The sequence below is a fragment of the Molossus molossus genome, unplaced genomic scaffold (genome assembly GCF_014108415.1).
Source record: "Molossus molossus isolate mMolMol1 unplaced genomic scaffold, mMolMol1.p scaffold_m16_p_10, whole genome shotgun sequence".
Classification (NCBI taxonomy): Eukaryota; Metazoa; Chordata; class Mammalia; order Chiroptera; family Molossidae; genus Molossus; species Molossus molossus.
The window spans coordinates 64785959-64800934 of NW_023425345.1; the positions used below are offsets into that span (position 1 = coordinate 64785959).

The 14976-nt window shown below is 37.8% G+C and overlaps 1 long non-coding RNA gene across 1 annotated transcript; it reads left to right on the plus strand.

The window, feature by feature from the left end:
• The first annotated feature begins 8174 nt into the window (after positions 1 to 8174).
• Positions 8175 to 13832, plus strand: LOC118623182. Its single transcript, XR_004958259.1, has 3 exons — positions 8175 to 8359; positions 12614 to 12805; positions 13737 to 13832. It is a non-coding gene; the product is annotated as an uncharacterized LOC118623182 (long non-coding RNA).
• Positions 13833 to 14976: the final 1144 nt, after the last annotated feature.

The following is a 14976-nucleotide window of genomic DNA, read 5'->3' on the forward strand; positions in this document are numbered from 1 at the left end:
ATTCTAATATGTGCAACAATGGACACAGTTCATAAAGGTATGAAGGAAACTTATTTAAAGCATAAAATAATCCAAATACATCGAAGTCCCCTGTCTTGCAACTCAATAAGAATGTTAATGATTACCTCATGGGGTTTTGGTGCAGAGAAAGTGAGATAATGTATAGAAGTCATTCAACATATGTCTGGGACGTGGAGGATAGTAGGTGCTCAATTAATGTTATAGGAGCAATAGTAGTAAAGAGAACAGGTTAGGCCTGAATTCAAATCCCAGCTCAACCACTTTACAATTATGTAATTTGGGGCAAGTTTTTCAAAGCTTCTCTATTTGTAAATTTGAACACCAATGGCATCTATCTCAAAGCATTTTTCAGAGGATTGAGTGCAATAATTCAGGTAAAGAATTTAGCACAGTGTATGTTGTTCGGTTTTTACTCAATAAATGTCTACTATTATCATTGCCATCATCATCATTAATAAAAAATTAATTTGTCTGTACTTTTCTTTAGGGTAAAATGGTAAATAAACTAGATATCACACTCAATAAAACATTCTCCAAATTTCTACCTCTGAATATTTCAGGTAGCACGGCAGTATGAATGATAATTTTTGTTCATTAACAATGTATTTGATGATTCAATTTGAAAATCAAATGGACCTCAAACCTTGAGCTGAAAGAAATAATTAATCTAGTATAGTATTTTAAATAGAGGTAGGGCATATATATTGGGGATCAGTTGGAATATATATGCTTTTTTTTCCTAAGACCTTGGCACATCCTGGAGAGGTGGTGGAAGTAGGCATGAAAATTTGAAAATTATCTACTCTTGGTTATGATAGGCTCTCCCTTCCATTTTGAGGATCATTCGCTGATTTGTAAGATTAATAATTAAAGTTTATTTAAAAAAAATGTTAGCTAAGTATAAAAAATTTGAGAACAGTATTTAAAATACTAAAATAGACAAAAACAAAAAAATAGAAAGGATTTTAGGGGATGTTTATTTACCTCGTTCATTTGAAGGATGAGGGTATTGAAATAATGACTTGCCTGGTTCATACAGATGAGTAGGCTGAGACTAGGTTTCATTCTTTCTCTGCTAGACCACACCATTACAACTTGGCAAAAGTAAAGTCAAGGGACTGATGAACCAAGCCTGAGCCTGAATCAGCTAGAGAAATCGAAATATTTTGCTGCAGTTCACCAGTAAGTTCCTCAGTCCATGACAATCCTATCAGTTCTACTCTGCTGAGGCTCTTCTTTAGCATATATGTCATCACCATGTATTGATTTTGTCGATTTGATGTGGGGAAAATTAATTTAATTAATTGTTCAGTGTATCCTGCAGGTGCACGAACCTGCACTAAAACACGCATCTACTTTTCTTCACACAGCTGTAACTTGTTTGTATGACCACTGATGAGACTGGGCTCCACAGCCTCCAAAATTCTTGACGTTTTCCCATCATGCATTTCATCTTTGGAGATATCAGATGTTTTACAAAAAATAATTCACACTATCCCCTCAGAGACTGAAAACTGATTAAGATAGGACATTAGTGACATTTTAAGGTCCCAGGTTTCACTTTATCTCAAGGTCGTAAAAGGCTGTGAGATTCAACAGTAGCTGAATCACAACCACCTCTGAACATGTATCTTCCTCATTTTTAAATACAACCCCCCCAAAAAAACACCAGTCTCTTTTCCAAAAAGTTTTAAGAAATATTTCAATGATATCTCAGTGGCATTGATATGATCACATTTCTATCTCTACACCAATCACTATGGACAGGAGATTTATGAGGTTCCATGTGGCCGAGATTGGCTTAGACACCATCCCTAGGCCAGAGTGAAGGTGGTACCACCAAGACCATCTGAGAGCGGCAAGTGAGGGATCCCAATAACAATTGGGGTAGAATGGATTCTGATTGGTTGAAAACCAACAAAAGTTTACTCCTCTAGGGCAGGCCATGGGATGATAGAAAACAAGAGTGGGGCTCTTTTGTTAAGAAAGAGAAACCACCTAAAGAAAATCTTTAAAGCTATACCCATTTATATAAATGAACATCAACTCCTTAATTACTATCATAAGAATGCTATTTTTGAAATTTTGAAAATCATTTAGGTAGTGAGATGTGCTCCTTCACATAGAAGGCAATATTTTTGTGGGATTCTTTATCACCTAGAAGCTGTACTTCTGGAAAATATAATTAATTCAGAAGATTTGGGAGGAAAGCCTAAATAGGTAATATAGAGAAGAGATGAAACATCCCAAACTCCCATGACTCCTTTTGAACATGGAGATAAATGAGCCTCAGGAGAAGCCCTGTATGCTCTGACACCTACATAGTCCACCCACCTCAACAACCCTGTTCAACTCAACAGGCGTGATGAAAATATTTTTACCTGCAATTTTAAATCCCTAAAAAGTCTAGGGATCAAGCAAAGCAGAAAAGTGTAACCAGACTATAAAGAAAAATAAAATGACCTGACCGGTGTGGCTCAGTTGTTGAGCACCAACTCATGCACCAAGAGGTGGCTGGTTCGATTCCCAGACAGGGCACATGCCCAGGTTATGGGCCCGATCCCCAGTGGGGGGCATGCAGGAGGCGGCAGGCCAATTGATGTTCTCTCTCATTGATGTTTCTATCTCTCTCTCTCTCTCCCTTCCTCTCTCTAAAATCAATAAAGAAAAAAAGAAAGAAAGAAAAATAAAATGTTTTCTGGTGCTCCATCCAACAGAGAGAAGAAAATGCATCTGTAATTCTCATAAGTGAATCAAGAGGGAGAGAAAACAGGTGGTAACATTTGAGGAAATTTTGCTTGGGACCAAAAACAAGCCAAACAAAAACTTGTGTATTAGAATTAAACATTTATATACAAATCTTTTGTGTTCTATTTTAAAATTTTTACTTGTTATAACACGTATAAAATAAATACAGGGGTGGGCAAAAGTAGGTTTACAGTTGTTATTACGAGAAACAGAGTTAATAAATCTATTGTAATAATCATAATCTGCATGTCTTTTTTAAATAACAACTGTAAACTTAGTTTTGCCTACCCCTTTATATTATTAAATTGTTTGATTATATATAATATACTAAGATAATACAAAATATATACTATTATTATACGTGGCCTCAAAGTTGATAACTATTTGATAAGCAAGGGCACTTTGCTTTTATTTCATCTTGCTCTCCTGAAATAAAGGTCTGAGAAAGTTTCTGATTCATTCATTTTACTTTGTTTTATTTTTTAAAAAATCTAGAAATTATTAAGATGTAGATGTGTCCTTGGAGCAGGCTTTCATTTCTTTTCTTTTGTTCCTGGGGTATTATTGCACTTTCCCGGTAATTTAGCCACTGAGGAATGATGAAAAGAATTATCAGTTCAATGATCTGTGGTTCATCGTGGGCACTGAGAGACAAAGTTAAAATAAAAGGTCACAATGAGATTTGATTGTTCTTCGAGTTCTGCCACAGACAGGAATAAAGGCACACCTTGGGAAAGAAACTGTGTAGGAACAGAACTTTTCTTTGTAAGTGATGCAAAAAGGATAGATAATTTGCATTTACAGAAAATAAATGTATTTAAGGGTATCAAACATGGTTCCAAATTATACCAAGATAATTTGAAATAAAATATTAAAAATATATATTGCCTGGCTGGTGTGGCTCAGTGATTGAGCATCAGTCCATGCACCAAGAGGTCACCGGTTCGAATCCTGGTCAGGGCACATGCCCAGGTTGTGGGCCAAATCTACAGTCAGGGTCATGCAGGAGGTGGCCAATCGATGCTCTCTCATTGATGTTTCTATCTCTCTCCCCCTCTCCTTTCTTCTCTCTCTAAAATCAATAAAGAAAAAAATGTTTGTTTTAAATGGACATTATATTTCTAGAAGTTAGGGATCTATGAACTCAAGATACTTTTTTTAAAATGGGTTTGAGGTCAGACTGAGGCAGTTGCTTAAGTTATTCCTTATCTATGCCCATTGACATAATCAAAGGTGTGGGCAACATGAGTAAAGCCATATGCATATTTGCTCACTCGTTCGTTGAACAGCTATTTATTGGACTCATTCTATGTGCCAGAATACATCACTGAACAAGATAACATCTTTGCCTAGTGGGAAGTGTAGTGGGAAGACAGAAGTGAAGTAAAAAATACTAAATTATGAATACAGTAGGTGACTCAAAGGATAAGCAAAGGTGTGTGTCCATCTAGGGTACCACGTGGTTTGGGATGAAAGCAGTGACATCTGGGTTGACATGGGGAGACCATTTGTGTTTATTGTTATGGTTCAGGAAGCAGATGGTGGTGACTGCCCACCGGTGGCGTCAGATAGGTGGAGGGGTGAGGGAACAGGGCTGATGGCAAGAAGAGAAAGCAGTAACATTTTAAGCAGAGAGAACTACATCTCTGAAGGTTCTGAGATGGGAAATGACAAGTTCAATGAGCTACAAGAAGATCCACAGGAAGGAGGCAAGGTGGGAGCGAGGCCCGAAACTGGAGAGGTAAGCAGAACAGAACACATTAGTCTTAAAGGCATAAGGATCTGAAGTTTTAAAAACCAGCAACAATGAAAATTCATGGGAGAGGTTTTCTTGAGTGCTAGTCATTGTTAATTTTTTTATTTTGAAAGATTCCCTTTTCGAAAATGGGGAGTTAATTGGAGAGGTCTTTGCACAGAAATAGGGAGACCATTTGTGTTTATTGTTATGATCCAGAAAGAGGTTAATGAAGACTTTACCCACCAGTGATGTCCAAGCTGCTAGAAATAGAGGGATGTGAAAGGTATTTAGGAGTGAGCGAAAGTGTCTCCCATGTTTCCAGACTGGGTGGAGGCAGGCAGGGCGAATCCTGACCCTGGGACCCCAGAGGCTTTAGGGGGGAGATAGTTCAGTTCTGGAAATTTTATTTGTATCTTATCCAAATAGAGATAAGAAATTTACAGTTAGTTATTTGGGCCTGGAATACAGCAGGAAAGTCTAAACTAGATATATCTGCAAATGCTTACTGGTTACCTGTCACTAACTAAGCCCTTCTTAAGAACTAAATTGTTTAATCTTCCTAACAACCCTCTGATACAAGTACAGCTGTTAATCTTATTTTACCTATGAGAATACAGGGACCCAGAATTATTATTATTATTACTATTATTATTATTATTATTTACCCTCACCTGAGGACTTTTTTTTTGCATTTATCTTTAGATAGAGTGGGAGGGAGAGAGGGAGGAAGAGAGAGAGAAACATCGATGTGAGAGAGACACACAATCCCAACCAGGGCCAGGGACAAACTGCAACCGAGGCACGTGCCCTTAGCGGGAACCAAACCCGGGACTCTCCAGTACGCAGGCCGACGCTCTAACCGCTGAGCCAAACCAGCCAGGGCAAGACCCAGAATTATTAAATTCACCCAGTTGGGATCTGCAGGGCTGGAATTCAAGCCCAGGCTATGAGAACACGGGGACCCAGAATTATTAAATTCCTCAGCTGAGATATGCAGAACCGGAATTCAAGCCCAGGCCGTCTGCTCCAGAGCTCGTACTCTTCACTCCTGGCTGCCAGACTGGCACTGGAATAGAATGGCTATGGATGAGACTCTAATGAGAGGAGAGAACAGAGCCCTGAGGGACTCTGACTGTTAAAGGTCAAACGAGAAGCGAGAATTGGCAAAGGAGACAGATCATATCTACAAATCCATAAGACCCATTTTCCCAACATGTGTGTCTAGCAAGGCCTCACACTTTGAAGTCAGCAGAGCCCACAGGGGAGTTAGAGTGCGCTCTTCTCCATTAGCCTGGACACCTCACCATCAGATACCAACTCTCAGAGATTCGTCCTGCTTGAAGGGCCGGGACGGAGCCACCATGCCCCTTCCAGGCACCGCACAATTGGTGTTCCTCCAGGGCTAATTCCAGTGCCAATACTTGGACTTGCATTATTTTTAGAGAAATATCATGTAACAAGCTGCTCCTAAAATATGTCCAGTCTAGAGCGCTGGCAAGAAAAAAAAAAAAAAAAAAGGAAGAAAGCTAGGAGTAGAAGGCAACAGTGGAAACAGAAAAGGAATAATCAAAGGAGGGGGGAACACACCCAAAAACTGGTGAACAAAGAACATAATCTTTTAAGTGAGAAGGCTGGAAAGTCATCAACATTTTCCGGTCTTAATCTCAGGGAACTGTCCCCCAGCCATGTCCTCATCTATCTTAATTAAGCAATTACCCAGTTCCTTTGCAGTGATCTCGTTAGTGAGTGTCACTGGCTGCACAGCCTCCCAGTACCTGGGCTTTAGAAAGTCACGCGGAGTCGTATTTAAAAGCACAGGCTCCGGGAGCAGTACTGTTGGCACAATTCTGGCTCAGTGTTAAATGCATGACTTCAGGACATTACTTATCTGTGACCTTGGTTTCCTCATCTGTAAAATGGAGGTCATAAAACCTACTTTGTAGGCTCCTTATGAAATATTTGAAATAGTACCTGACACATAGTGTAGTAAATTCATTAATTTCATTTTTATTATTATTAGAAGGGCAGGTACTCTTCAAATGCTTATAGCAACATAATACTATATAGTATTTTCAAGAGCACCATCATACTATATTAATAGTCATGGTCACAAGCCCTTCATGAGGTTTTTTTAACTTAATTAGAATATTACAAATTGAATGACTGTCAACTATTGTTTGTCAGGCAACATTCGATCAGAAATTGTGTGTGTGTGTGTGTGTGTGTGTGTGTGTGTATGTGTAGGAGAAGGAGAGAGAGAGATTGAGATTTGTTGTCGAGATTTGACTCTATGCAATGTGGGATCTGGCTCAGCCATCCCTGTAACTCTGTTGCCGACCTGTCTGACACTGGAACTCGGAGACCCAGGGCCGACCATCAGGAAGGGAAGATGGGTGTAGAGTCAGAGAGAGAAAGGACAGACTGGAACCCACTAATATGTCTTGGAGCCCACAAAAATGGACTAAGACTTACATCAGTTCTCATGACTTCTGACCTTGATTGAATGGCTGCCTTGTGGAACTGGAGACCCCTCATCAAGGAACTAAACACACACACATGGTTCAGGAGTCAGAGAAGCTGAAGAAGTCTCCAAGAGAAGGTGGGCAGTTGTAAGCCCATTGGTTGCTTCACACCAATGATGTGAGCTCGCAAATAGGTATCAATGTGTGTAAGTTACAAAATGATTGTTGCTTTACCTTGTTCTCCAGATATTCCACTAACTCTCCTTTGTACCCACTCAAATGAAAGTGCACAGGAAAGGGAATTCTGGGAAATGTATTGCAGCCTCCCAATTGTCAACACATTACAAAACCAACACTTTTTTTTAGCAGATATATTTGATGAACTGATATTAGGTGCTCAGCACTGTGCCAACTGCTTCATATTCTTTATTTCATCTATTTTTTTTATCCTCACCCGAGGACATTTTTCCATTTTTTATTCAGATAGAGTGGGAAGGAGAGTGAGGAAGAGAGAGAGAGAGAAAAAAAACATCGACATGAAAGGGACACATCAAGTGGCTGCCACCTGCATGACTAGCCGGGGCCGGGGCCAAACTGCAACTGAGTTACATGCCCTTAGCGGGAACCAAACCCGGGTCTCTCTGGACCGCAGGCTGATGCTCTAACCACTGTGCAACCGGCCAGGGCTATTTCATCTATTTTTACCACAACCTTATAAGCCTATCTATCTATCACAGGTGAGAAAACTGAGGAAAAGAATTCCTCTTGAGTAGCTTGGCCCAGGTCAGATGGGATTTATTTATCAGCGATGAAACATACAGCTAGGTTTTGGAATGTCTGCATTACCAGATTTTCTATAGCGTTAGAATTCTTCTCCCAAATGGCTTAGCTGATAACTGCAACAGTTAATCATCATGCAGTTCCTATCCCTGCTCTTGTTAAAATAATGGGGCCACAATACCTGTAAATCAAACCAGCATGCTAAACATATGCAGTGATTGTGTCAACTATTTCTCAGTAAAAAGGGTGAAGAGAGATTTATATAGCAATAAGAGTATAAAAAAAAGAATCAAGTGTTTTAAATATCAAAATAATACCTTGAGAGTGGAAAGACCTTGAAAATATTAGTGTCTTGGGGTTTTAATTTTAATATTATAAAGTAACAAATCATATTTATTAAGTCAATTGTAAAGGGAGTAGATGGAAGCCACGTTGCCATGCCGTGCCCTTTGGCTGGAAGGAAGTGATAGAAGACACTGCCTGGACAAGTGGATAAGCCTGCGTCATGAAGGGGAGACACAGACATGGAAGGCCACGTGGAGAGGAGGGAAACAGTATGAAGCGACTTCCAAGCCCTTTCCATAGCCAGTACTGGAGAATCTCATGGAAAGTAAGTATTCCAGGTATCTATTACTTTGTAATCTATCATCCCATGATTTAATGTATTAAAATAAGAAAAACGAAGAAGAAAAAAAGGGTAAGATAGGCCTAATATGCCTATGTGCCTACTGATAATATAACACTTTTGGAATCTTATGAAAGTGAAGACGTTTTCAGGTACTGTTGATATATAAATATTATTTTCTTAAAAAGGAAATAGCTATCGGCACCAAGTGGAATTATTCCCTAGGCTCAATTTATTTCATTTCAAAAAGTATAAATTAATTTTACATTCTAAATGTAAGTCATGGCTAGTATACCATTATCTTATATGTAGGAATGTATTTGGCATCAATTTGTACTGAATTTAATAAGAATTTAAATGGCAATCCTCAATGTCACTTAGTTAAGAATAATCAATACCTGTAAAGCTCAGATCCCTGCAGACAACCATGGGGTGCCACACACATAGGCAAAACCCCAATTTGCTAGTGAGAAGCAGGTTATGAGTAAAATATAGGGTCATTGCTGAATAAGATACAGATCTTTCTGCAGAAAACAGAGAAAATCTGGACATAATGTGAGAAGTCACTAGATGAAGTCACTGGAGAGTGAGTGCTGCAAAGAGATCCTCACGGGGGCTTCATGAGGATGGAAGGAGTTGTGTAGGGTGAATTTTCATTATTGTCCTTTCAGCCTGGGACCAGGTATAGTCAGTGGGGATTCAGTGAGGGCACTAGTGGAAAAACTGCAGGCTTTTGTCCTGGGATGACTAAATCTGAGGAAACCAGTCACCTAGGAGAGAGGGGAAGCCCTATAAGAAAAATGGTCAGATAGGGGTTCTATACATTTTATCTGCTCTTTCTCTCGATGACTCTTGAAACACTCATGTGCAGAACAGACTCAAAATAGCTCTGCTAAGAAAATAGATATAAACTGAGTTTGGACCTGCTACACAAGAAATTGAGTTTTCAGTGCTAGTACAATCCAAGAAAATTGCTTGCCAAAACAAAGTAAACAAGTTTTATCAGAGAAAGATATCAGAAGCCAGTTTTCACAACTTAACAGTCATAATGTACTGGATATAATCAACATTACTTGACAAATGAAGAACCAGAAAAAAAAAGGAACTTTTTTTTTTTAATAGAAAGACTTTTTGTTTTTATTTATTCAAATGTAAAGTGCTAGTGGTAAATTAGTAAAATATTTTTTTCAATACATTTAAACTAAAAAAAATAATTGCGATACTCTTAAGAGAATATACGCTTAAAATAATCCAAATGTTGAACTTAGCATAGAAGGATTTTAAAGCAGCCATTTGACTCTCTGTGATGAAGTTGAAAAAAATTTTCATAATAGATGAAAGGATAGGAAATTTCAGCAGAGAAATAATTAAATCAAGAAAAAAATAACAAATGGAAATTCTAAAACTTAAAAATATAACATCTGAAGTGAAAAATTATCAGATGGACTCTAGAGTAGAATAGCAGTGACAGAGAAAAGGGTGAGTGAATCTGATGGAAGATCAACAGAAATTATTCAAGGTGAATCTCAGAGAGAAAAATATTTTTAAATGAACAGAACTTCAAGGGTCTGATAGGTTATATTAAATGGTCTAATATACATATAATTGGAATCCCATCAGCAAGGAAGAAAGAGAACTGGGCAAGAAAAAAATTGATAAAATAATGGCCAAATTTTCCCAAATTTGCAAAAACATATATTTACAATTTAATATGCTCAAGAAACACCAAGCAGAACCAACATAAGAAGGCTTGGCTTTGGAACGTCATCATTAAATAATTGAAACCTTATATATAAAGAGCAAAACTTGAAAAGAGAAAGTGAAAGAATACATACAAGATAATAATCACATGATTAACAAGTTGCTTTTTATTAGAAACTATGGAAACCAGAAAAGAGTAAAAAAAGAAGAAAAAAAGAATCTTTAAATTGCTAAAAGAAGAAAAAAAAATACCACTGTCAACCTAGATTTTGATACCTGATGCAAAAACATTCTTCAGGAATGAAGGTGAAATAGAGATATTATCACACAAAGGAAAACTGAAAGAACGCATTACCAATAGGTCTGCACTACCAAAAACAAGTCTAAAGAAAGTTACTCATGCTGGAGGGAAATGATTCTAAATGTAATACAAGTCCTCAAAAAGGAGAGTGTCAGAAATGAAAATACCTTGGTATATACAAAAGCTACATTTTTTACTTTTTTGCCTCGTAATGTCTTTGCAAAATCTATGTATTTAAGGGTTTAGAGGGCAGTCCATAAGATCTCACTCTGATACCTACTGGAATGTTAGGGTCCCCAAGATCATGCTGGGATTTCCTAACTCGTTAGAAGGACTCTCATAGTTCCCTGTAGGCAATTATGCCCGTGGTTATGGTTTATTTCAGTGAAAGAACACAGATTAAAATCAGTCAAGGAAAAGACTCATGGCAGAGTCCAGGAGAGTTCATGGGCAGAGCTTCCAGTGGTTCTTTCGCAGCGGAGTCATGAGAAGTGCTAACTCCTCCCAGAAATGCTGCGTGACAGTACACATGGAGTACTGCCAGCTAGGGAAACCCACTGAGCTGTGGTGTCCAAAGATGTTGCATGGCTCCGTGGCATAGGTATGGTAGACCACCTGCATGTCTAACTTTAGTTTCCAGCCCTTCCAGAGGTTGAGTTGATAACCATATAAAGTAAAGTCCCACCATAAATTATATTGTCACTATTTGGTGTGGCTCAAAGCCCCCAGGTAAATTGATACTCACATCAGGCAGGATATTCCAAGGGCTTAGAAATCATCTTACAGGAGCCAAGGACAAAAGCTAAGTGTCTCTTTGAGCAAGATTAAGTCTTTACTGCAGTGTTTAAAGCCAAAATTATAATTTTTTCTTGTGTTGTTGATACTGGATGGAGGTGTAGTATAAAGAACAAGTAGGAGATACATATCTATGGGTTGGAAGGGCTCTATATTTTACATGAAGTGGTATGTTAATTGTAACTTGGTCTGTGAAAAGGTAAAGATATAACCTTTAGAATAGCCAAAAATGCAAAGAAGTATAGTTAAAAAGCCAATATGCACATTAAAATGAACTTCTTAAAAATTTCAAACAATCCAAAAAATGCAGTAAAGAGGAATAAAAAACAATTTTCAAATGCATCAAAAATGAAAATACTTGGGAATAAACTCAACAAAAGATATTTAAGACCTATACACTAGAAATTACAAAAGACTTTGAGGGAAATTAAAGAATATCTAAGTGAACGAAAGCTACTCAGTATTCGAGAATTAGAAGTTTTAATATCATCAAGATTCTCACCCCCCCCCCAAATTACTTCTAAATTCAATGCAATGCCTTTGAAAATCCTACCAGACTTTTTTTCTTGCAAGCATTATTTTTAATTTTTATTTTTCAAATACAGTTTATATTCAATATTATGTTGCCTTAGTTTCAGGTGTACAGCATAGAGGTCACACAACCATATACCTTACAAAGTAGTACCCACTGTTTCAACTACCCAACTGGCACTGTATGTAGTTATTACAACACACTGATAAGCTGATTTTAAATTTTATATTATGGACCTAGAATACCTAATGCAATTTTAAGGACTTACAATGGTGGAAGGACTAATATCATCTGATTTGAAGACTTACTATAAAAGTGCAGTTGCCTATCTAGTGTGAAATTGGCACAGGGTAGACATAAAAGATCACTGGAGCAGTACAGAGAGAAATATATCTATACTTCTAAGGTCATTTGATTTATTACCAAGATGTCAGGGTAATTTAATGGAAAAAATTTATAATTGTCTCAACTAACAGTGCTCAAGCAAATGGATGTCTGTGTACATAAAACAACCTCAGCCCTTACCTCACAACAAACACAAAATTAACTCAGAATGAGTCACAGACATAACAAAAGTGCTTAAAGTTGTAAACTTCTAAAGCACATAAAATTTTTGTGTGAAATTGAATTAAGCAATGAGAGCTTCAGCAGCAACAGAAAAGCATGAAAATAGAAGGAAATTAGAGAAAATAGACTGCAACAATTTTTTTTTAATGTTTGCTATCAAAAAACACACTTAAAGTAACAAGAAAGCAAACTGCAGAGTAGGAGAAAAGATTTGCAAATCTTAGGGCTTGTATTGAGTATATGAAAAACTCTTCCAGCAAAATAAAAAATGGGCAAAATATATGAATGGGCACTCTTTAAGAAAAGATTATATAAAGATATATATATATCTCCAAAAAACAAGTGAAAGATGTTGAACATCGTGAGTCATCAGAGAAATACAAATGAAAACCACCGTGAGAATCTACTTCACACCTGATAGAATGGCTTAACCTTCGGAGACTGAAAACACCAAGTTCTAACCAGGATGGGAATCAGTCAGGGCTGTCTTGCATTGCTGGTGGGAATGCAGCGTGGGACAGCCACTTTGGAAAAGGTTAGCCATTTTTAATTTTGCCTTCCATCTAGTTTGTAAAGTTTACAATGTTGATGTATAGTTTCATATATTAAGACTTATTAGAGTATTCTATTATGAGAAATAAAATTTAAAAAGAAAATTTGGCCACTTTTTATAAAGTTAAATATATCTATGATGGAACAATCCTATTCCTGAGTATTCACCCAAGATGAATGAAAATGTATGTCACACAATAACTTGTGTATAAATGGATTATAGCTGCTATACTGATAATAACCAAAAACTGAAAACAACACAAATTTCCATCAACTGCTCAATGCGTAAACAAATTGTGGTATATATGAAATACTAATTGGCAATAAAAAGAATAAAGTACTGATGGGTAACAAAATGATTGAAATTTTAAGAGCCTTTAACTGTACAAAAGAATTTTTAATACAAGAAACTACATATTGCCCTGGCCAGTTTGGCTCAGTGTTTGGACTGGATTCAGTTCCCGCTAAGGGCACATACTTCAGTTGCAGTTTGTCCCCAGCCCCAGTTGGGGTTGTAGCAGCCACTCGATGTGTCTCTTTCATGTCGATGTTTCTCTCTTCTCTTCCTCCCTCTCTCCCTCTGGCTCTATCTGAAAATAAATGCAAAATGTCCTTGGGTGAGGATAAAAAAATAATACAAATTAAAAAAGGAAACTACATATTGGCCCCGCCGGTGTGGCTCAGTGGTTGAGCATCGACCCATGCACCAAGAGATCACCAGTTCTATTTCTGGATTGTGGGCCAAATCCCTATTTGAGGACATGCAGGAGGCAGCCAATTGATGTTCTCTTGCATCGATGTTTCTATCTCTCTCTCCCTCTCCCTTTCTCTCTCTCTCTAAAATAAAGAAAATAAATTTTTTTAAAGTACATAATGCATGATTTCATTCATATGAATTTTATAAAATTTTGTAGGGACAGAGAACAGATCAGTGGTTTCCTTGGTGATGGGGCCCCAGGAAAGGAATAAACAGCAAAGAGGAACATGGACGCTTTCTTAGGTAATGGAAATGTCCTATGTCTTGATTGTGGATGTGATTATAAGACCACATACAATTGCAAAACTCATCAAACTGTATACTTTAAATAGGCAAATTTTCAGATAAGTAAATGATGCCTCAATAAAGCAGGGAAATAAATTAAAAATAAATAAAAATACAGGATTCACTGCAGAACCTACTCATGAAATATGTCTGGAAGGTATGCTCGTATAATAAGATATGCAAAAGAAAACATGACTTGCCCTGGTCTGTGTGGCTCAGTTGGTTGGAGCATGGTCCCATGTGCCAAAAGGTCGCCAGTTTGATTTTGAGTCAGGACACATGCCTGGGTTATGGGCTCAATCCTCATCCTCAGCAGGGCACGTGCAGGAGGCAGCTGATCGATGTTTTGCTCTCACATCGATGTTTCCCTCTCTCTCTCCCCCCCAAAATAAATTTTTAAAAAATTAAAAAAGAAAACAGGACTTGGATCATTGGAATCAGGGCTTTGGGATTCTAATCTGATTCTTCCTCTAGAAATTTTGTCTATCAAGAGGCAAGTTCTCTGGATCTCAGTTTTTTTACTTAAAAAAATGAGGTGCTTGTTAATTGTCCTCTCATGTCCCTTACAGATGAGTAACTGCCTCGTGTGCTTGTCTACTCTATTTCTTGCTCATGTCAAACATCCCTAGTTGATCACGACCAAACTTCCAAGGAGCCCAGAATCCCGGGCTCCTGGTCCACCCAGCACTCCAGAAAGACAGTACCAATGGCTGAATTGTGACTTGTGAGAAATTTTTTTTGCTATATCTGCTCTCAAAAATAAGTGATTTTCTATAACCAGTTTGAAGAGGGGTCTTAGAATCATACCTCAGTGGATACTTATTGTAGTACTAGATCATTCTACTAAGCTAGCTTATAATGGGGAATGACGGCACCTTATATATGTGACAAGCTAATGAAGAGCTAAACAAGTGCAAGGAAGGCGGAAGGAAAACCTCTATGTTTGCACTGGAACCAAGCTTTGGAAATGTGATCAATGTGGAATTCAAAGAGATCCTACCAACATCTCATGGGCTCACTCATGGCCTTCCCCTGAGTGAAGTCTTTCTTTTCTGATTACTGCACACAGAGCAGTTTATCACCTCTGATATCCTTGCTATTTTTGGTCATTC